At 29.3% G+C, this 25,917-nt stretch overlaps 1 protein-coding gene across 1 annotated transcript in view; it reads left to right on the top strand.

The window, feature by feature from the left end:
* The window catches only part of Rbp6 (RNA-binding protein 6), a 967,859-nt gene that overhangs the window by 182,879 nt on the left and 759,063 nt on the right, over positions 1-25,917 (top strand). The gene's annotated exons all lie outside the window — the stretch shown is intronic.

Raw genomic sequence — 25,917 nt, 5'->3', positions numbered from 1 at the left:
CTTACCATTATAAAAAAAAAATTCCTCTTAATTTTCTTGATTTTATCGCGTATTTTAACATAAGTCAGTTACAGTATCTATCAAGACATTAATAAAATTCAGATGAAGTTACTAAATTAAATTTTCTAGCCTGAAGTTATTTTCAAAAAGTAAAAATAAAATTAAAAGGAAAGTTTACCAGATACAGGTTTTGCAAATAATTATGTTTGAAAACTTGGATTTTTTGATTACTTCAGACATAATGAATTAAAGTTAAAAGGTTAGTATTTATTTATTTCAATATAATACCTCAAAATAGCTGTATTATAAAATGCTTTACAAAAGAATTTCCCTCATATGATTAAATAATAACTAATGAATCCTTTCCAAAGTGAACTTGAATGCCTAATTAATTACTTTTTATTTCACAGTATAGGTGATACAAAAATGAATAACACAATATTAAGAAAAAACTAGGAAGTTTTATTTATATATAAGAAAGCAGTCAATCGCTGCCATTGTTTTCCTTTAGAAATGAATGAGAAAGAGTGCAACTGATGCTTTTATGAATGACTAAATTATCAAGTAAATATATGACGACAATCCAGCAGTTTCGGTGGGACCATTCAAAAGACCTAAAACAGAAAATTACCATATTTTTAATTGCTTAAAATGAGAGTTGATTAACTGAACTGAAAAAGAAATAAAAATTTTAGAGAGATTTAGAAGGAACGAGCGAAAGAAAAATGTCCAATGCTTTCGATAAGCTATTTTACATGTTAAGGAAAGGTGCAGCGAGGTTGAAAGCGCAATCTGGAATGAAATATCAGAAAAACAGGTGGCAAGAAATCCCGGGATAAGTATACATTACACAGAGAAAGACTCTTCTAGGTGGCACATTAACTGTCATTTCTATGGTTATTCTCCCTGTATTTTCTAGTAAGGTTATTCTTTCACCTGTCCATTTTACTTTACATTATAAAATCGGATTAATTAGTGAAAAAAGGGAGCTCACATAGTTTAAATAGGCAGTTATTTTGAATTATGAATCAATACAACGTAAATTAAATAATATAAAAATCCATATTTATTTTTAATGATATCTCATTAAATATTCAGCATTTTTAATATTTTTAACATATATAAGGCTAAAGTTAATCCCCTAGAGGTGCCTTCCTACTTCGATGTTATGTTACATGTCATCCAAGCCAAAATACGTAATAATGGTAATTGTTTGTGACAACTAAAATGGTCACGTACGTACAGTCGAGGTGATTTACTATACCGATAGCCTCATCTATTTGCCTAAGGCTACTTTTCGACAACACACACTTTATGCTAATAATGCAGTAATTATAATCTTATCTAATATGGAACGTCCCCAGTAGCTAATCCACTGAATATTCAATAATGTGTTAAAACTGCTATAACTGGTTCAAGTTGATTATGTATGTAGTATTATATTAACAGTTATTATATTGTTAGCTAATTAGTAACAATTTATTAATTAATCTGATATATTCAGTAAAATTGAATGATAATGAGAGAAGTAATAAAAGTAATAATAATAATCTTTGCACTTAATTGTTTACTACGATTCTTCCTCAGTGTTTAACGAACAGAATACTATTGGTTTTATTATAACCCATCTTTAAGACGGTACGCAAAATGATTGATTCTGTTCACAAAAATTGAATAAACCTGGTTAATTTTTTATTAATATTGTTTTTAAAATCTATTTCCATTAGCATTAAATTAAAATTATAAATAATGCTTAAAATATAAGTAATTATTTAATTTTCAATTAACAGTTTTAATATCTCGTTTTGTTTAATTGTATTTAAGAATGAAAATAATTTATTTCTTTAAAAAAAGCCTCAAATATTTCATTATTTGAAGCAGTCTGAATGAAATTTCACTGCAAGGTATATTTAAAATGTAGTTACCAACATTCTTCGTCTATTATAATGATTTTTATTTTTCCCTAGTGACTATATATAGTTTGGGAATGAACATTAGTGTCATTTATAGGCATACCAAATTTTGTAAATAATCTACAAATTGCGTGTTTATTCCCATTCTACGTTTGAGAATTGTAACCTTTCCTTCTACCACATGATCTTAATTATCTTTGATTTCTGATAAACATTTTTCGATATTATTAATAAGAAACTGAGGCAGTACCTTATGTTTTAAACTTTACTCGTACTATTGTTTTTTTTTAAATGATTGTTTTCTTTGACGGTTGATATCATTTTTATGATGTTTTAATATGTTCTTGTGTTGAAAACGTATCTTTCCACATATTTTTTAAAATATTTTTAGGCGATATTTTTTTTACAAAATTCTATAAGTAAAATCATTTTAAAACGATTTACATGAACGAAATTTTTAAACGTATTGGTACCTTAGCAAATATTAACAGAATATATGTTTTTCCTATTAAAATCCATTTAGTATAAACTAATTAAAAAACATATCTCAATCAAAATTAATCTATTTTTAGACGAGTATATAAATATACAAACGCAATCATTCATATCTCCTGTTTGTCAATTATCCAGAATATTTTAAAACTACATTTGTTTTTAAAAATTGGCTGTTATCATGAAGGTTCCAATTATAATCATTCAAAATATTTGAGACATTATGATGGAAATGCCTTTTTTAAGTAATAGTAGATTATCAAATTAAGAAATTGATAAATTTCAACTTTATTATGATAAAAATTGAAATGACCTAAATTCAACACACCACTTCTTCTGGTAAAATCGGTTTGAGGAATTTTATTCATGCAAAAATTACAGGGACAGAATGATTTAAACTTAAATTATTATCATCCAAAGGCAATTATAGACAAATAAAACCTGCCTTTTGTGACTTATTCTGTCTTTATGTCTTGTTCTGTCTAATACTTTCTGTCGTTGCAATTTGAGGAAAACGCAAAACCCTAATGTGTTTCTGAATTATTTTACAAGAAAAGAGTCCCAAAGGCAATTTTTTTTGGTGGAGTTAATCTTCTACTAGGAATTCACGACGCTATTCTTTCATTTAACATTTACATTGAGGACAGTAAATATATTTAAAGTTTTGGTGCATCAAGTTATAGAAAATGGTATTATTTCCAACTGAATACACTGATTTCAAAAAAATACGTTAAGTAGACCAAAATTTCTTAAAGAAACAACAGATTATATTCTAGGAATGGTATGATAGATAACTAGTGTGGATAGTATGATTTATGTATTTCAGCTTTTTATGTCGTTTTCTGAAAAAGTACCTTTTAACTGTGGCTTTATCTTAAATGTACTGATTATATGAACTTAAAATGTTTACAGTAGTCAGGTATTATTTTAAAAGAATATGCCGAAAAAATAACTAAAATTAACTTAATATAAAAATATAGAAAAAAAATAAAGATACCAAACTTTTTCGCATTGTTTGTATTTAAAAAAAAACATAAAACGTACTTCGAATTTGATTTAAAATTATTTCAAAGGTTTCAGATGCTAGAAAAGAGTACATAATTTCAATATGTTGGGAAGTTCTTGAACACATATTTTTACTACAAAAATATCGATATTGTCTCACTAAAATATCTCTTAAAATTATTTTATTTTAAAAATGATTTTTTTTTTAATCAGCTTCATCAAATGAGGTCCTCAGCTCGATCTGTACTTTTAACCCTTTTTTATGCAGCCAATGCATCAGTATTAATGAATTTGTTGGAAAGGTTGCTCTGACAGTCTTGAAAGTTAGTGCAGATAATCCATTGTCAGATTTTTTTTTTACCAAGAAATTTTATTTCTTGGATTGACTATTTTCATTTTTTTGTTATTTTATCATTGTTAGATTATTAATGTAATTATGTACAGCCACTCTGATATTTAAAATATTTTCGCGTAAAAATTAGTAAGAAAATTTAAGGTTAAAGTAATATTTATTCCTGCTTTCCAGAGAGCCTTACTGAAGCCATTACATCATTCATCTGTATTGTTTCTTTGCTGGTTAATTTTCTTTATTCTTTTCATCTATTGAGAAAATCTTTTCTACATTTCTTATGAATGGCTTTTTATTCAAGCAGACAGAAATGTCTTTTGATATAGGTCTTTGATATATAGGTCTTTAAAATTTAACAAAAAATATTCAATAAAATATTTTTTTTTAAATAAAAATTTTCAGTTAACTTTTGAAGCTGACACTAAATTAAGGATTTGACATCTTAATAAAATGTTTGACATCCTATTCAAATTTTCTGAAAAAAGTAGAATTTTTTTTCACATTTTTTAAACGAATTTATTATTATTATTATTTAGTTTTTTAAAATATAAATTGATCTTAATAAAAAAAAAGAAAGAATATCTTGAGTGAATTAATTTTTTATATAAATATACATTTGTATGTATTTAAATATATACGGGTATTAAATTATAAGCACAGATGTAATGTGTGTATTATTTTAAAGAAGTGTAGACAATTTTTATATTCATACATTTTAAAATTAATGTATACTGAAGCAGATGTGGCACGCACAAAAACCGACGAATCTATCTTTACACAATAACATTTTAGAATAATGTGAAGTGGTGCCATTCTATAATCTTGTAACTTTACGAAACAAACGAATTCCAACCAGACCTTTGCTAAATTTTAATTGAGAGAATGCAAAAAACTAAAAGGAGGGAGAGAGAGGATAAGGGAGGTCTCCATTTGTACGCTTCCTGTTTCAATTTGGTGTAGCTAGCTTAGCAGAATATCGCGAGCTCTCTCGGGAAGCAATTTCAGATATTGCCAGCACACATACATTCATAAATTTCCCCGGCTATCAAACCACAGAACCCCTGCACTAAATACAGAAGACCTCCCACTACTTCTTCCCCTTCACCGCTCTTCTTTCTCCTTTCACTCTTTCTCTCTCCCCACACTTTGTCCCTATCTACTCATTCCTAAAAACCTACCAACACCGTTATTCCATAGGGACCGCATTAAAAACCGATAAGTCCCTTTTTCCTGTTCTACACAATATCTGCACAACTTAAATCATAATTGTTCAACTGGGTCCACTATTTTCAAGTAATTTCCCCTCATAATGCCAAATTTTCTTTATACACCAAACTTTCCTAACTCCCAGAGGTAATAAATTATATATTCTCAATATTATCCCGTACGATATAAATAATTTTGCTATCGAACACTTCCTATTCCATTTTAGTACAAATTTTTATATTCCTAAAGAAATTTCACATTAACTAATTCGTTTTATTTTGAATGTTTAAACTATCGTTTATAGTTCAATTTTATTTTATATATATAAATGTATAGAATTTTAATGAAATATGAACATTTTTGAAAATAATTTGTAACTTACAGTTATAGTATTTACAATTTATATGTAAAAACTAAGTTAATATTAAGTTACTAATCTGTTGTCAGTAGTACAATAACTTCTCTTGATAGTAAAAACATTATTCAATTTTTTTTGTGTCAATATCTTTCAAAGCTATTCAGTAAAATTTACAGTTATTTTTGTTACGTTTATTTTGATTAATTCCATTTATAAAAGTAGAAAATTATAACTGCATGTGTTTTAAAATCGTTCTGTTAATAATAACGTATAAAGTTGTAGTTGTGAAATTAATATTTCAAATATGTTTAATAAATTTACCAAGTTACATTTTATTAATCATCAATTAAATCATTAATAAAAAATAACATTTCAGTAAGTCATGTAAGATACACTTTGCTCCATAAATAAAAATGCCCTGTGTTGAAATAATTTTTTGAGTGTTTAAAATACAAAATCAGATTGTTACGTAAACGTACAAATACCTTCAAACCGATACGACTTTTAGACTACCCGTCTGTAGTATAAGGTAAAGAGAATTAGTGCTGCTCCATCGTTTGAGTAAACTATAGTTTGGTTAAATTATATATCGATTGCCGTAACCGTATACTTGCAGGGCATTTGACACAAGATAAAGGTATTTGAAAAAAATGTCACATCCATTCTTAAGCATCTCAAGTGTTCCAACCCATCCTTATCTGGGATGAAGAGTGAACTAATATCCCATTGCCTACTTAACAAAGGGATATATGTTTGGTAAATTAGTATGCTAAGTCTGCCTAAATCCAGATAATAATCAGTGCTTATTCACTCTATTCACAATAGGTCTGGTTGTGTAATGAACATTATTACAATCACAGAAATCAATTGCGCCTGGTATCTCTTGCATGCCCATTAATTTAACAGATTAAGAAAGACCTGGTACGAATTGTGTAACACAATAAAGTCATTTAGTCATTTCTCTTTTAAACCAGTGTGTATAATGCTGCTGCTTAATGGAGGAAGTACGTAGAAAGTAAAGGAAAATGTAGAGGAAATAATTACTTTGAATATAGAATGTATTAGCTGATTGATTTATAGCAAGTTTTAGTGATTGACGCTGTTATATAGTATTGATATAATATATAAAAAAACTTTTGACAAATTGTTCGTTTTCCCCTGTGTTTTACAAACTTTTATACTCAATAAAGTTTTTATTATGAAAATACGCAATATTGTTTATATTGTCGCGTGTTCGCGGCTTGATCAGGATATTGAGGGACTAACAAATACAAATATTTATATAAATAAAACTTATTAGTTTAAAAACATGGAGAAGAAACAAATCAAAAATAATAATATTAACAATAGTAAAGGAAAATAATAAACAACAGATAATAATAATAACAGTAGTAGTAGTAGTAGTAGTAGTAGTAGTAGTAGTAGTAATAATAATAATAATAATAGTGAAATAAATTACGTATAAAATAGTATTTTAAATAAGGACAGGGTGTTTTTTAAAGGTAGTTAAATCATAAAAACCGGAGTACTGTCCCATTGACTAAAGACAATTCTATTTACTGCAAATACCGTTGCTGTTTACAATAAACTACACTACAATTTATGAATGAATTTAATACTGCCACTTTCACTTATTCACCAAACAACTTCCTGCATTCACCCACTGTCCACACTGGAATGTTTGTGACGTGCACTTCACTCGCACGCTAACTGATAACGCAGTCTCACAAACGCGTCGAACACATCTCGCAGCACACCCTTCCTACTGACTTTCCCACTGGTCCGAACAGCATTTATATACCCTGTTGAAGCGTGAGACTTCTTATCGTCCCTTACATTTTCTTATGAATTTCTATTACGCTCCGGTAATCCTTCTCGTCGAACAACAGCTGTTGAAGATGTGCCTATTACAGTATTACAAGAACGATTGTTAAACGGGCCTGTTAGACTAAGAAAAGGATTCCTTTTAGTATCCTTCTGGATTTCTTTCATAAACATTTTCTCATACTTTCTTCTTAATTGAATACTGGTGTTGTTACAATATCTTTGACTTTATTCTACTTTCATTCGGAGATCTGTGGTTATGTTTTTAAAAATTTATTAAATATTTTTTACATTTGAGACTGAATCGAAATTACATTGAAATCCATGAATTTTCTTGATAAACCATAAATTGATAAAAAACACTGTGCTATCAATAATTTAGAAAATTTGATTGCCTTTAAAGGATCATCTTGCACGTGAATATTTGAATACGAAATTCAAATGATAAACAAGCGGTACCTGTTCTTATGTCGATATTCAAAAATATAGAAGAAGCTTTTAGTGATTACAGCTCACCAATAAACATCAATCACTTGGTAATACCGTATAGACTTGCACAGCGTCAAACGTTACCCTTTGTAGGACAATTCACTTTATATGTATAAGGAAAAAATAAATTATATTGGGTGTAGAAAGTTCTTCTTATGCTCAGATTTTGCTGTAATTGGTAGAAAATATTCCATAACATTTGTCCGTTTGGCAGTTCATCTGCATGTCGGTGTATATAAAAAGCTTAACATAAGTAGCGTAGGTCAGTCAGACTTTACTGGCAGGTGAGCATTATTCCAGTAATACTTACTGCAGGATTTGAGGGTCTTAGATCGTTACTGATTAAATTTGGATAATCGCGTTAACTCATTGTGGATAATAAAATTAATAGATCAGACAGTGGGAGGTTAAAAACTGAGAAAATCCATCGAGATAATTAATTAGTAGTTTTGTTTCGGCAATCTAACATGGATTGTAATTTGTTAATGATAACTATACAGCTCATAGTCCTATTATCAATCGATTACAACATTAGACTATGATAAGTTTATAGACTTAACCATTAAGTGCTAACAGATATCCATCTTGTAGGTTCACCCGTGTAATAATTGATCCCATCGTATATCCGTAAAATTTCGAGCTGTTACTGTACTACTGTAAACAAACACATCTTACTTTCTCCCAGTACTCTATCATACTGCGCGTTAGAGGTCTATTCCTGTTCCTACATTTCCAAGAAATTAGATGAAAGAAATACACATTTACTTTAAATGTGTACTACACAAATTAAGTGCCTCGATACACATACATCACTTAGTGGTCCTGAATTAATGTAAGCATATCTCTAATTTGCCTTTTGTTATTCACCACGGTTGTAACTTGGGCCTGGATATCCCAAGCTCAGTGTAGTCTAGCTTTATGCTGTCGTAGACAAGTGGTATAGCATTTTCCATGAATTTTAACCAACTCATCGACCACCGTTTCTAGTCTGTTCCCAATAACAGGAATTTAACACTTCAGTCTGTATATGTTATATGAAATATAAAGTATTATCAAAGAAATTTTTAATATTGGAATTTCAAACAAGATAAAGCTACTCGGATTTTTGTTATATTGAACTGATGTATAATGTAATTAGATCAAATATATTTTAGTTAAATTTTGGTAAAACCTTTCATTTTTGAAAGGAATTTATTTTGTAAGTTAACAATCGTAAAAATTTGTATTATTTATTTTAATAAAATAAAATAAAAAAATTATATACAAAAATGAAAGATGAAATAATAATAAAAAAAAGTTTTAATTGACAAAAAAAAATTGTCGTTTTGCGCAATCCCAATGGAAAAACATAGAATCAGCTTAAACGTATCTAAACTAATGAGACAGATAAAACTTATCTCAGTAAAGAAAAGATAATATGAAACTTAAATGAAAGAGATATGTCTTTCCATAATCAAGTTTTAAAAGAAAACATTTTACTTAAAATCCAATATATAGCTTAGATTTTAAGTAAAAATTCTGTAAACGTTTTTGAGCGTAATCTTGTCTTTCACTTCATTTTAAAAAATGTTATGTTTTTTGGTGTATTATTTGTTCTACACCTTTATTTGATTCTTCAGTATATTAAAGCTTTCGATACAAAAACTCTCTTCCTTAGAAGACAGTCAGTTAATCTTATCTATTTTAGTTATATATATATATATATATATATATATATATATATATATATGAATATATTCTATTTTACTTGTATTTTTTTATTCATAAACTAATGTTCATTTTCATAAAGTTCCTCAGTTCATTAATTTTAGAAAATTTTAGGGAAGAACTACTAAAATTAAAAAGTCTATATACCATACATGAAAAATTCAGTGTATTTTAATTGTTGTGTGTATATATATCACAGTATTTTTAAAGTTTAGGCTTTGCTTTATTCGTAGGATTTTCATGTATAAAAAAAAAGCAATACTCTATTTTCTAAAATTATTTCCGCGTACGTAATAAATAGTTTGAAATTAGGGTAGTTTGATAGAAAGGAATTTAAGGAAATTTTATTGTAACTTTTTGTCGTAATACATTTTAGTGTTATAAAATTTTAGTTTATTTTTGGAACAATAATCTGAAACCAAATTAGATTTTTTATTTAAATAATATTAAAAAAAAAAAAACAAAAGTAATACAAGAAGATTGAAAAACATTACCGTAAAATGTTCGTATAGCGAAATTATGTTTTAATACGAAGGTAATTTCGGTTTATACGCAAATAGAATAACATTTTCGTTAGTTAAGAGACTACGTAATGAGAAATGTAATACTTATTATAGAGGGAACTGGTACAACGCATTATATAGAATGTTTGGCTAAAGGATTTAAGAGTAATTTGAGAGAGGTAGTTTGGTTCCTCTACTCTACTGGCTCGGTTCATTTTCAGGAGAAATGATACCACAATTATTTGACTTAATCCTTAAAAAGAGAAAGAAAGTGAGAATAAAAACAACACAGAAAAAGATAGAAAGAAAGATTCTTTCTTTATGCTTCATGCTGGTAGGTCGGTTATAGAGAAAGATAGTATTTGAGAGAAAGAGGGAGAGGGAAACCGATAGGGTAAGAGAGAAATTCGTTTTGCCAACATCTGGAACGGAGAGGGTAAAACCGTAGAATATACTGTAGCAAAAAACACCAGCTGCACACTTTAAATATGGGACTCAAAAGAGATTTTTGATAGCGCCTCTTCGGGCTTGGTTTGTCGATGTATATGAAGAGAAGTTTTAACTATATTGAACTGAATGTATCTATTCCATATTAAACCTGTTTTCTACTCCTCTGTGCACATTTATTTATTTTATTTTTATCTAGCACATAAATCGAGAATTTTTATCCTATATTTCTATCTTTATTTTTTTATTTATTATTACTTTATTTCAGTTCCTAAAAATTACTCTGTATTTATTTATTTATGTCTTAAAACTGATTCCCCATAAAAAAAAGTGTTACAGTAGTTATTTTTACATACTTTTGAATACTTTTAACCGGTTTCAAAAAGAGGAGATGGTTTTTTTTCAACAATTTCAAGGTTTTCCAGATCATAAGATAATTTTTATTTGTTTCATTATTACTTATTCCTGGTTTTTATAGTGTAATGATAAGAATTCATTAAATGTTCAAAATACTTTAGCACGAAAATTCAGTAAAATTAGCTGGAAAACTAAAAGAAAAAAATTTTTTTTTTCCATTCTTAACGCTTGATCACATTTAGTGATTACTAAATGATCATTCTGGATTCCTATTCTATTTTATCAATAAGTATTTTTTTTTACCTTTGTGTTAATCGTAACCAATTTTTTCTTATACAGAAAACATTGTTTTAGACTTTACCCGTACATAAGTAAAAAAAATCACAAAATACAAAAAAAAATTGTATTTAAATCTTTAACGTTATATTTTTAGATATGTCAATGTTGGTCTGAGAGGTTGATAGTATTTGTTTTAACATATACTTCCAAAAATCTAAATTTATTGAAAATGATAATTAAAAATTCAATTTTATTATTTTTTAAAGTTTACTTAAGTGTACGAATTTCAGCATCTTAATCAATGTTATAATCAACTTTAAAGGTTGGTTTTTGAACTTTAAATATGTAACTGTTATACAAACCTGAATAGTAATAATATATTGCATATAACTAATAATTACATAATCGTTACCCGTTAACTTTTTTTTCAAATAATTTGCATTTAAACTTTATTACTTTGTATGTGTTTACTCCTTAAAATCAGAAAATTTATTGTATATTAATTTTTATCGCTAAAACTGATCAAAAAGTTTCTTATTTGTTTAATCCAGGGTGAAAAAATAAATTAAATTAAATTAAGAAATTATATTTTTTAAATGTGTAAAGTTTGTTCAATATTTATCAGAAAAAAGATGACTAGAAATTTATGATATGTAGTGATAAAATATTCCACAAAATATTATAGAAAATTTAAAAAATTGGAATTTTTTTTTAATAAAGAAAAAGATTAAAACAACATCGGACAATCACAACGTAAGTTTGACTTAAGTAAAATTATTTCCTAATGATAACCATAGAAAACTTAACCGCATAAATTACTCGCATTATTATTAGAAATTTTATTGGTAAATGATGGAATTTCATTATTAATATTTTTTATAATTATTTCATTTCCAAAAAAATTACGTAAAGTTAGATTTCTCTTTCTTTGCAGAAGTATTTCTTACAAAAAATTAATTAGATGTATACTGTTTATCGAGTGGTTTTATTTTTAAATTTCACGTTAATGTTAAATAATTATTAATTTTTTCTTTTTAAAAATTATTTTAATATAAATATGTTGTATATATCTGTAAAATGTCGAAGGAAGGTATAATTTCAAATATTAGAGTATAACGTCATTGAAATAGAATGAATACAAATAATAATAGTATAAAAGAAGCATCTTAAAAAAACGCATGTTCAGCATTTACTGGAAGAGTTTACAATACATGAAAACCTCAGAAAGAGGTACGGATTAAGAGATAATATTGCTGCTGATTTAGTGAATGGCAAAGAAGAAAATGTAGTAGTTGTCTATCTGCTTGCCAGCAATTTACTAAGCTTATAGTAAAACTTCGACGAAGACAATATGAGTTATGTTTGACAGAATCCTCTGTGATACACCCGAACATTGTAAAATTGACATGATATTCTGGAACATTTTTTTATGTATTTCTTTTGAGATGTAAGTTTGATGTCTGTTTTATTTTTATGTTTTGTGTAGTTATCAGGGCCAATTACACCATTTAAGTATTATTCATATGTGTGCATTTTGTTGAAATGTCTCGTTTTATGTTTTATTAAAATATAAGGGCCCTGTATATCTTTTTCAACTGACGATCGAACTGGTTATTTTATCCTTTTTTAAACAGTATGCCGAGGACTAATGACCTTAGACGTTGATGCTCATATAATGCAAAAAGAAATATATAATAAAGCTCTGAGGTAGATAATCCCCGCGTCCGGAACATACTATCTACTTTCCACATCCAGGTCTGGTTTCCCAGCATTTTCCTCGGAAATGCGATCATTTAGTTTACCGGACTTCTATCTTCAGGTCATTATACGGACTGAATTTTTTGGCCGCCTGCAGAACATATACATTTCCGAATTTTGAAAATGGACTTATACCACCATTAAATTTGGCGATATGGTGGCCAGTGTCATTTTAATTTCCTAGTGTAACAGACACCTTTCCGTTATCCACATGCCCCACCTCGATGACATGCATGTAGTTAAGTGCCCAAGTATGTATATGCATGGGAGCCCTGAAAGCTTTGATTAGTTACAGATGGAATCACTGCACATATTGCACAATTCACCCAGACCGAATACGATGGAAGATGGTAATTTTGCGCGTATAAGCACTATTTCTTATCGCTCTTGAAATAATTAATTGCCCTGGTGGCCTAGTAAAAAAATTATGGAAAACTTTTAACGGTCTACGTCGAACAGGCAGTGACCTTCCTTCGCAGAAGTTTCTTGCTTTAAGCAAAATAGGTGATTTTGCTGTACGTGTCGATCTTCACAGCATCCGCAATACAACAAAAGGTGTTATCGAAACTTACTTAATTGTTCCTAGCAAGAAATAGTCGAAAAGTTGTCCACGTAGGGAGTAATAAAGTACCAAAGGTTGAGGGTAAGAAGGAATGGTGAAATTCTACCTTCTACTTCTTATGTTCTCATTTTTAATAGACCTAGCTTGCCGAAGAAGGTGCGTACTGGTGTGCACGGTCTGGATGTATGAGCTTCACTGCTGAAATGAAACTTCCCGAGATAACTGGAGTTATCTAAAATGATGTCAACGCTATAACTAATGCTATATTTGATTCGGCATCAAGATATATTCCCAGAACATCCGGAAAACTCAAGAAACCAACCGTTCCGTGGTGGAATGATCAAATAAGTGAAGCGATAAAAAGAAAGAAAAAAAGCGTATAAAAGAAACATTCAACATAGGAAAACCTAATTCCCTTTAAAAAACACAGGACGTTGCGAAAAGACTTATGAAAGCTTCAAAAAATGACCCTTGCAACAGTATGTGTCATCCATTAGCAGAAATACTACTACGGTAGGAGTTTGGAAGAAAGCAAAGGCTATCTACGGGCGTACAAAGTTTTCTTCCATGCCTTCAATCTGAAAATGAACCAGTGGATTCGCAAAACAAAATTGCTGAATTATTAATCAATCAGTTCAAAGGAGCCAATAGAATGGCAATTTATGACAAGTGTTATAAAAATAAAAAAAAAGCAGAACTTAAGGGTCATTTAAATTTTGGAACCAAAATGAATTTTTCTTATAATTTACCATTCAAAATAGATGAACAATTGTGAATGCGTTGGAGAAAACCGGCAATACAGCATCTAGACCAGAGGAAAAAATTACGTCATCATCAGACAGCTACTACCGCTACAATCTTAGATTTTTAGAATAATACAATCAGAAATAGCGGGATGAATATACCCATGGCAGTGTAAAAGAAACTATATATTTTATTTCAGTTTCAAAAAAAGATAAGAATCTGACTGTTCCCAGTAATTGCTATCCTTTCCTTGATGAGTGCTACCTGAAAAATCTCCGAAAAAATAATAAATGATCGACTCGTTTAGACTATAGAAAGAGAAGAACTTTTTTCCTCGCATCAAGGAGGATTTCACCAGTACCAATTAACTTCTGACCAAATGATCAATTTAGAGAATACTACGTATATACAACAGTTTCATAAACAGGAAACACAATCTAGGAGTCTTCTTTGATCAGCCGAAGGCATTTGAAGCGACTTGGTGTCGTGGAATAACGCTTGAATTACATGAACAAAGCATTCGCGACAATCTACCGGTATTACTTTGCAATCACATGAACGACCTTATTTTTCAAGTACGGGTTTATATTGAGTACTCGTCAGAAAAAAAGACTGGAAAATGGCATACCACAAAGCTCGTCGTTGAACGGTATCTTGTTTACGTCGTCATCAATAAACTGTTCTTAGCCATTACAGGGAAATCAGATAAAGGGTTTACGTTGATGATCTGGTAATCCTATTAACAGTAACAGTACAGTTATGGTAAAGTATAAATTGCAACGAGCGATTGACGTCGTTAACGAATATGAAGAGAATAACGAATTCAAATTTACATCAAAGAAAACGCTATGCACTCTTCTGTTGGAAGAGAACTCCTCATCGTAGTCCTGCTTTCACCATCGATGACCAGACTATTAAATACAAAAAAAACTTATGATTTCTAGGTTATCATTAGTTAAATCCCTTACATGGGACTATACATACAGGATTTTAATCTTAGTGGCAAGAAAGCACTTAACATTAATTGGGTCTCAGAAAAAGAGATATAACTGCGATTTCATAAAGTAAGTTTAATCGAAGCTTTTATTACGAGTGTATTGCATATTCATATTCCGCTAGAAAGTCGCATCTAAGAAAGTAAGATATAATACATAATAACGGAATTAGATATGCCCCAGGCACTTTCCGTGCAAGCCCGGTGACTGGTAATGTCTACAGCCGGCATAATGCCATTACATTTTAGAAGACAGATTCTGTATTAAGATTTGCAGAAAATATATGGGCCTTTTCTACCTATATAAAGTATAAAAATTTTAATAATCCTTTGGTTGCTTCACATGATCACCGCGCTATCTATTTCAAATCAGCCGGAATACGGTATCGTGAGTTAGCAAAACACGAAATTACTTTGCCGGTACATTAGCAATTTCTACGACAGAAATACCACCTCCATGTCTTTTGTCATCTACAAGCAAAAGCTTTGATATCTTTTATGGAAAAATAAAAGAGACCAGCAATGATCTTCCAACAGGAATTTTCGACAATCATCAGTAACTGTAAGAGGTATATGAAAATATTTACCATGGTTCTACTGATTATGAATATGGTGTAGGATTCTGAACATATATAAATGGAGAATCTCATTCGTGGAAACTGCTAGATATGACAAGTACGACAGAGCTCACTGCTAAACAGCAAGCTCTTCACCACACAGAACACGTCTGCGAAGAAAGAGTCTTATATGTTCCAACTCTTTAAGCGCACTAAATGCTACTTCCGGAACAAGATAATTTTGGATGTCCTTATCGCCAACAACCTTTCCATTCTATTTGTATTAAGCCGAATGGGTCAGCGGTGTGAGTTGTATGGACTCCAGAGCACGTTAGTATATCAGGAAATGAAAGCGCAAATGAAACTGCCAGAAGGGCAACAATTTGTAAGCGTATGAATATAATTTCTATTAAAGTGGCTGACGTTAAAAATCGTCAACTCACACTATCAGAACCACGTGGAGTAATAAGTAAAGAAGACTAAATATGAAATTAAATGCAATTAAAATTACTTCATATAAATGAAAGAGCGGCGCGAAACTAACACGCCGGGAACAGGAGGTGGTGGATAGATTTGGAAATGGTCACACGCGAATAACAAATTCATATTTCTTAATCGGCTAAGAAAGACCAATCTTCAATGTATGTGATAACCACTTACTGTTAAGCATCTACTGGAAAAATAAGCAATATATGAAACCTCAGAAAAAGGTATGGTCTAACAAATAATATTGCTGCTGCTTTAGAAAATTGCAAATAGAAAATAGTTGTTTATGTACATGCCAACATACTACTAAAGCATTTATAGTAAGCCTTCAACGAAGTCAGTATGTATGACTTAGAATCCTCTCTGTGAAGCCATTTTACACCCAAATATAGTGTTCCCAAACTTGCATGGTGTCAAACTTTTTTTTGTGTTCTATTTTATTGTATGTTTAATGTTTTATTTTTGTGTAGTTGTCAGTGCCCTTTACATCCTGAAAATGTTACAAGTGTGAATTTTTTTAAATGTGTGACGTTAGGTTAATTTTTAATAAAAATAAACGTTTTATTAAAATGTAAGGGCCTTATACACCCTTACATCTGACGATCTTCCTGGCAATTGTATTTTTTTAGCATTGTGACGAGGTCTAATTACTTAGAAATCGATGTCCATATAAAGCAAAAAAAATAAATTTTCAAAATGATATTTGATTTCAACATGAATTTACAACTAATTCTTAGCAAAATATAAATAACTTTTTTGGCTTTAGTAGTAAAAGCATAAAATTTTGATATTTTAAAAACATAATAAACCCTTTAAAATACTGGCTGAATTAAAAATAGAATTTGCGTAAGGTGCAAATTATTATAAGATTACAAAAACGTAAATTTTTTTGTAAACATGTATAAAATCGCAAACAATCTTACAGTTTTCTTACACGAAGAAATAATAAAACTGTTCTAAAATATAATTATTTTATTTATAATAAATTGAAAAAAAATTATTAATTGTTAATTTTATTTACATTACTTAAGTATATCATAAATAATAAATCTATTTTCCATATATGATTAGAGTATTCAATTTTTTAAATAAAATTTTTGATAAAAATATTAGTTTCATTTATGGTGTAATCTGAAAATGAAATTTATTCTTTAAAAGTTCTTATTAGACTTTATGTAACAGAGTTTTTAGTTACAGTTACGTATTGCAATAGATAATAAAGATAAGATAAAGATAAAGATATTGCAATATAATTTATGTAAGAGTTCACGATAAGTTTCCTTAAAGATGTGGTAGCTGTGTTATAAGAGATGGAATTTAAGATGTTTGTGCGGGGTTAAAGAGTGAGAGAGACGGTGCTATACAGTACAGTGATGGAGAGTTAGTTTGCCGTGATGTTGTTGTGTGTTATTATAATGGAGGGTCGACATATTTCTGTCTTGTAGATAAGGAAGCAGGCGTTAGTAGTATTAGCAATGAAGGGAGAAGAGGTTTTTAGAAGATGGAAGATTGGTAAAACTTATCCAGACAATAGTTTTGGAGATATGAACGTTGTTTGGCCGATCTAGGCCGGCTTCTAATATCATGTTAGAAATGGAGTTCTTCGTTGCTTAGTGGTGCGGAAAGAGAATGAGAGAGAAAGAGGGAGAGAGTTCGGAATTTATCGAAGGGGTGAAATGGGTAGGAGTAAATGTGGGTGAATAGTAGTACGGGTTTTAGGTGCGGGGTCTACTCTTTCTCAAGCTACCCCCAAATAATTTACGAGTAGCAGCGATGTCGGTAGGGCAGGGTGCCCGGATAAAGGGCTATGAGGATTTCCCCGGGCCAATTACAAGCCTGAGGAAAATTAGAAATTTGCCGGGTACCCTTCGTATTCTATCTTCTCCACTGTTATAAGGAGTACAACAGTACCAACAGTACTACCCTATTGGTATAGCAACAAATAGTAGTAGTACCATACCGTTCACAACCCTTTGATTTCAATTCTCAGTGCACCAACTGGGCTTTCTCTTGTTCAGTATTCTATGTATTACATACCGTATATATATATATATATATATATATATACGCGAATGAATATATACACTCATCCTTGCATTATAACTTTCTTTTTTTTTAAATGAACATCTCAGGGAGTAAATACAACAAGGGACTGGATAGATATAAATGATACCTGCTTACTAGCGTGTTCAGTTGAAACAACATTCAAAGAAGATATTTTCACTAAAATTTACAATATATTAGAATTGTTACCTTAAAAATTTCAAGAATAAACTATACCAACTTTTCATTTCTTTTTTCTTTTCATATCCTACTTCACTTTTTTTTAAATTAATAAAATAATAAATAGAAAGCATGTTATTAAAATAAATTAATAAAAATAGTTCATTTTTAATTAATTTAATGTTTTTTAACTTATTTAGAATTTTTTGATTTTTTTTGTGGATAAATTAAATGATCACAGAGAATATTCTATGTGAGAAAACGGAAATGAATTTGTACCATATGAAAAATGCCATACCTTCAGAGATTCGAATCCGAGAATTATTTGCATTACTATTGTATTTGTACTACTATTTTTATGTTATAATACCGTAGTTATTGATAAAATAAATTAAGTTTTTCGAACTTCCTTAGCTAAATTTTGAGGTTTCTGAAAAACTCCTTTGTTTCCCGTCTGTCAATCTGATTATTTTGTTTGTTAAACATCCGCATATATTTATTTTTAATATACAGATTGTATCACAAAGTTTTCCCGGGACTTTCATAAGCTACTCAAGTCGTGAAAGTTATGGAAAAAGACCATATAAACATATATCATAAAATAGTTCGTTTGCAATTTACGGCTAGTGAAATATTTTGCTCAGATTTCATGAAATCCGATTACACTCTGTATCTAATATTAAAATTGTCAAAATTATGTTTCTAAATTTTAAAGTGACTCGACTATGTTCATTTTTAAATCCTTAATATGTTTATAAATATTAGTTTTTCTAATTTTGTTTTCTATTAGATAAATCTGATACAATTTTATTACAGATAAAATGACACTTTATTTCTTTATTTTCTAATGATTGCGTTAAAACATAAAAGTGATAATTTCATTTCAATTTTCATTCCCATCAATAAAATATATTGAATCAGACGTTTGCTTTGTTAGCTACGAAAAAGGGAAAAATATTTACACTTGAGTAGATTTTCTCTCATTTTTATTTCCTTGTACGAAGTAAAGAAAGTATTGTGTTAACGAAAAATTCAGATTTCAAAGGAAATATCCATTTTGGCCGTAATTGAATCCATTTTAACTAGATTCGGCGTGACGTCTGTACGTATGTACTTATGTATCTCGCATAACTCAAAAACGATTTGCCTTAGGATGTTGAAATTTTGGATTTAGGACTGTTGTAACTTTTAGTTGTGCACTTCTTTTGATTGCAATCGACTGAACCAAAAGTGTGCAAAAAAGCCCAAAATCCAAATTTTTTTGGATTTTAAACTTTTTCTTAACTGCAGTAATAAGCCCTCATTAAGAGCTTTTTAACGATGTAAGTGGTACTTATTTTATTCGATCCAGAGTTATAGCCAAATAAAATTTTAATTAATGTAATATTTGGATCTTACAAGGGGGGAAGGCACATCGGTTCGAATTAGACTTTAACTCCTTTATTTAATTTATTTTTTTTAATTTAAATGTATTGATTTATTAATAATTATTAACTTCGTATTGTTGATAAATAATAATTCAATAATAACAATAAAAACAAATTGAAAAAATATCAGAAGTTGTTAATGAAATTAAATTTTTTATACTTTCCTTTCTAAAAAAAAAAGCGTGTATATGTAATTTAATATGCGTAAAAGGAAGTCATGTGGTGTCCATATCAGATTTTTTTTATCATATATACCTGGTCAGTAAGAATATTTTATTTAGTAAATGATTCCGTTTCTATGTTTATTTCTCTTTTCATCAGCTATTTTTACTGATTTTAGGTTGTTATCTATCATTTTTTTCTATTCTGAGTTATTCTTTTTAACCCTTGTCTCTTATTTCTATAATAATATATATATATATATATATATATATATATATACTAGCAGACCCGTCTAGCCAGAACCTGGACCCTCGGTCAGCCCAGGTCAATCCTGGAGCCAAGGGGCTTACTCCATTTGTCAGGGGGACTGGCGCCCTGGACACCCGCAGAACTTGCTTCAGCCATCATGCCATCTACCCAGAGGGCCCACCCCCTGGATCACCGCACTGTACGTTGTCGTCATGGTTCTGAGAATAATACTGATGAATAATAATATAGTATTCAGGCTTCATAGAAACCAGAAAAGAAAAGAAAGTTACAAAAAAATAGTAACTATGGTATCTAAAGTACACACACCTTTGAAGACGAAAAATTCATAACTTATTTCTTTGCAATGGTGGTAGAAATATAATAATCTTGAAGGGAGCTAGGGCCTTGTAGATTGTTTAAAACCTTCCCTGGAATAACACAAATAAATCGTGCGAATTTTCGGTTGGTTCTCCCGTGATGCGATAAAAAACAAACAGACAAACTGTATATACATATACATTTCCGAATAACCGTGATCTGTTAGATCGAGAGTGTACCTGATGCATGCAAAAGTTAGCCTTCAACCTACTAACAAATACCCCGTTTGAATTTTGAAAAACGAACAATTTTCAAAATGATTGTTTTGCAAAGATATGATAATTATTATTGGAATTTTCAAATTCCTAAGCAGCGACCGAGGGCCATCCCGTTTGTTACCAGTTGATGGTTGGTCTAGTCTCGCACGAGGTGCACGCGTAACTCACCACTCCAGCCTCACATCTCAGTCCCCACGGGAAGCCAATTATTGTTAAACAAATTTTTTTTTCATATGTTTAATATTATTTTATTTAACGTAAATTTAATTCTGTTATTTTTGTAATAGTGTATTATTCATTCGATTGAATGAAATGATTGCTGGATTCAAACCCAGCTCAAACAGTGATAGAGACTCACAGTTCACAGTTCATTAATTCGATTCATTAAAGTTTGTGCTCAATTCGCAAATCACCACTACTATATATATTATATTAGCGATTTTTCTAGATGGAATATATCTAAAATGTTCCCAGTTATGCCAAGAAATATGGGTAAAAATTTGGTTGCGATTGATCGAGTAGGTTTTTGTTTAACCCGAACAAATAAAAACTCTCTTCCTCTTTATGTAATAGTATACATATACATACATATATTTTATATGTATAAAGTTAATAAGATTTTATCGTATGGAAAAGTGAACATATGTATTGCAATTTTCTTGATGTATAATTCGGTATTTTGTGCTTTTATTTTTATGGAAGACAGAATCAGTGGTTTGTATGATAAATTAAAAAGGTTAGAAAAGATGAGTTTAGGAAAGGGAAAGTATATTTTGACCATTTAAATGATAAAAATCTATATCTAAAATTAATAAAATGGTTACAATATACTTTCCTTTGGCATAATTTACTAAAATTATTGTGTATATTTATGGTAAAAAATTTTATTGTAGGTAATTTCTATATATCGTATTCAAGTCAGAAGACAAATTTGAATAAAAACCGTATCAATTTGGAAAATGGATCTACTGGGGATTATGCAGTTCAAAAATAAATATTTTTTATAACTTCGATTCCTTACGGTTTACGTAAGATACCTCTTTTTAAATTCATATATTAGGAATTTTATCGGGGAAAAAAATGATAAAAAACCCGAAGATTGGATGGATATTGTTCGTGAGATTTAATCATTTAAACATGGCTGTTAAACAGAAACTAATAATTCCCACTTATTTCTACTAGGAATATAATAAACTACTTATAGGTTTTATAATAAATAATTTAATGCTGAAATTTTACTAATATTTTTTATACTTTATCATCCGTCGTATTTCTAAGAATTTTTCTTCTTTATTCATGATTAAGAGAAATTCAGTGGTTCATTCCCAGTGTTTTTTTTTCAAACTACGTATAAAATAAGACTAGCTCACAGATTACAGACTAAACTGGCGTTTATGCTCGTAAATTCTACTGGTGGTTTGTTCTTAAACATGAAATTTATATTTTTACAAATTTAATAATAACTGTCTTTTGATTAGGGTATAAGACATATTTTAATTAATGAATATTTCATTTATGAAATGATTCTAGATAATGTATCCCAGTAGGTATATTATTGAATTAGAAAGCTTTAAAAGAACATGCTTCTTCGAATAAAAGTAGTAAAGTGGTATAAAATAAACTCGAATCGTTGGCTCATTTCCTCTCTTGAACTAGTGAACGCTCAAATAAGTTCTCTCTTATATCTTCCATTCTACTATTATTTTTCATATCCTTCCTCTTTCTATTTTCTTTTCTTTGTTAACATATTCTTCCTGCAATTTTAGGTAGATTGCATAAGAAAGCTACCTATTGTAATGGGTACCATGATTCAACTTCCAGAAAATTTCAACATACTTCGTGTTTCACATCCCCCAGACCCCATAAAAACCGTCAGTTCAAATATTTATATATAGATATATATCTACATATATTTTCACTTTCTTGTGGACCCGATAACTGCCGTAATTTTGCGCAAATTACGTTTCAAATTATTCCCTAACAAAACCTCGACCCAAAATCTCCTTCGAGTTTGTTAACGGCCAAAATCAGACCATGGGGGTGGAAATGGGGGGCTTTTTCGAAAAAACAAAATATCGCTATAACTTTCTTATTAACTAAACTATTGAATTCGTTTAAAGTTCTTACTAATTTTGAATAAGGGCCTGTAACATATCTAAGTAAAGTTTTTTGATATCACGAACGATTGGCTCAGGGGTAGAAAAAATGGAGTTTCGAAGACAAAAAAATATCATACCTATGATATTTTATATGGTTAGCTATTTAAAATTTACTTTTTTATTGTTTAAATTAAAAAAAAGTAATTTATCTTTCGTTGTGTTATATATTTTTTGATTCATTGTAAAAAAGTAGATGAAAAACTGTAGGGATTGTAGAAGTCCATGAATCTCTCAAATTTTTGTGGTTGTGATTTTATAAGAAAATATGCTCATAAAAATGCTATAAAATATAGAGTACATTTGATTTTTATTCAAACCCCATTTAAAAAAAAATGTATCTATATATATATATATATATATATATATATATGTGTGTGTGTGTGTGTGTGGTATCAAAACTACTTTTCTTTGCATGCTACATTATAGAATTGAGTTTACGGTTCGTGCTGGAAATAGTTGTAATAGCAATGCCTACACTACCACTGTGGGAATTCCAATAGAAAAGTTTCTTTCTTGCATGGCATTAGTTTTCTAAACTCGCGCACGTTTATCCCGTGTTAAAGAATCGAATTCCTTAATTAGTATGCAGTTAACGTAAGTTACTTCTACCTTCAATTTCATCTCACCCTGAATTCTCTTCTATGTTCTTTCACCCTCTTATTGCTTACGGTTTCTTTTTAATTTTTTCTTTTTTTTGTTAAGGAGGAAAAGAGAATTAAAAGGGTATATTTTGTCCAAAAGTTATTATGTCCTTTTATTGTTTTGTTGAATATTTTAAGTGTGCTTTTATTCTTATTAGGGTTACAACAATACTGTGTTGATTAGTATAAAAATGGAATAAATTTTACGAAACGATATTCTTTCCGCTATTAACAAATTCAAGCATTTCATGTATCTTTTAATTACCTAGGTTCACTAGTGACTGTTTAAAATAAAATATTATTTTGATTCAAGTACTTTTTCTTTTAATCAAAAGAAAGTTTTGTAATTTTTTTTGGAAATTGTACAATTTAACCATTTCTGTATAGTTTAATATATATATATTTTTTTTGTATGTTTCGTCATCTTAAATTTCGCCATCCTTGAACAAAACATCTCACAGCTTGCGCAAGTCATTATTTTTGGCTTGAATTTTCAGTCGTATAATTTAGATGCTCTAAATGTTTCATTTATTACTGGTATCTTCCTATTCATTGAATATGTTTATAAACATCACTTAATCATGTCCTAAGAAATTATTCTGAAATAAAAACAACCTTAAACTGATATTAAAAAAAATCTGCTTGTTTTTTTTTTTTGTGACTTCCTTGTACGAAGTACAGGAAGTATTGTGATCGCGAAAAATTTCGGTTTTCAGATTTCAACGGAAATATACATTTTGACCATTTCTAAATTCATTTTGATTAGTTTCGGCTTGACATCATACGTACGTACATATGTATCTCGCAGAACTCAAAAACGATTAGCAATAGGATGTTGAAATTCTGGATTTACGACTGTTGTAACATCCACTTGTGAACCTCTCCTTTTGAGTGCAATCGAATGAACCAAAAGTGTATAAAATACCCCAAAATCCAAAAAAAAATGGATTTTGGACCTTTTCTTAACTGCGGTAATAAGCCCTTACTTGAGCTTTTCAAAAATATATCTTAAGTAGTAGTACTTATGTTCATTGGCTGTAGAATTATAGCCAAAATAAAACTTTAATTAATGAAATATTAAGTTCTTACTAGGGGAAGGCATATCGGTTCGAATCAGACTTATTCTCCTTTTGTTTAAGTTTTTTTTTAAATTAAATATATATTGATTTATTAATAATTATTAATCTCGGATTGTAATAAAATTTACAGTAAATAATAGTTCAGTAAGAACAATAAAAAAAAGTGAAAAAAATATCCCAAGTTATTAATGAAATAAAAAATTAAATGTACATTTAATTTTGAAAAAAATGTGTAAATGTAATTTAATAGGCGTACAAGGAAGTCATTTGGTGTCTACATCAGATTTTTTTTATTAAATCTCCATTTAGAATTTTCTTCTATAAAATATGTACCAAATTATTTACCAATTCGTCCTTTAATACTGGACTTAAGAAACAGGAATCTGATAGCATTGTTTTTAAATTCCATATTTATCTTACGTTGATATTTTGTCATTGTAAGGATATACGCGTATATATATTCGATAATAAATAACGATCTATCATCTTGAGAGTTGGGAAAAAAATTCTCATCAACGCAGAAAATGAAAAATCATAGGACAATAAACGCTGTAATAAAGTCTTGTAAGTTCGGAAAAAGTCAGCCTCCTTTATCCTATTAATGAATCGTAACATGTCAGAGTCGATTTCAAAACTTCTCAAATAAAGATAGGAATTTCTACAAAGATTTGTAATTAGGTTTTTGCGTGGTATTTTTAAACGTTATTTTTATATATTGAGCTTCTTTAGAAGAATTTTTATGTTATAAATACTCGCTTTAGATAAAAAAAAGGAAATATTTGAATCGTTATCAGTAAATGCCAGCGTTCAAGATTTTCTTCTGCTAGCTTCAACTGTATCTTTGTTTAATTAATTAATATTGTAAAGTTTTAATTTATTTTATGAGCGTAAGTTTGTAACAAAATGTTTTTTTTCCTTTGAAATAAAATAAATTAAAAAAAAAATTATTGCCATTCTTCGTCACGTATATTTCAATGTTATAATATTTCGCTTCAGAAGGACCAGATTTTTTAATAATAAACATGCAAACCTACACAAACATGATTTTTAAAGACATTTTGTTTTGCATTTTTTAACTCACCAGTATTATTTGCTGGGGAAAAAAATATATTTTGAATCTACTATTTCAGAGAGTAATGCTGCTTTAAACGAATGTGTAAAGATTAATCAAGCGTATAAAAGTACCGTTAATTTAACTTTAAACTTTGAGCATCAAAAACTGTTTGTAAAAGCTGCATGTAATAAATTTCTCTGAAAAAAGAAGATAAACAAAAGGATATTTTATTAAAATCAGTAATCCTTTTATTAAAGAATGTACATTTATAAAATGAAGGAAAATAGAAGATGCTTC

This window comes from Lycorma delicatula, chromosome 4 (genome assembly GCF_047948215.1).
Source record: "Lycorma delicatula isolate Av1 chromosome 4, ASM4794821v1, whole genome shotgun sequence".
Lineage (NCBI taxonomy): Eukaryota > Metazoa > Arthropoda > Insecta > Hemiptera > Fulgoridae > Lycorma > Lycorma delicatula.
This window is presented reverse-complemented; position numbering and strand designations above follow the sequence as displayed.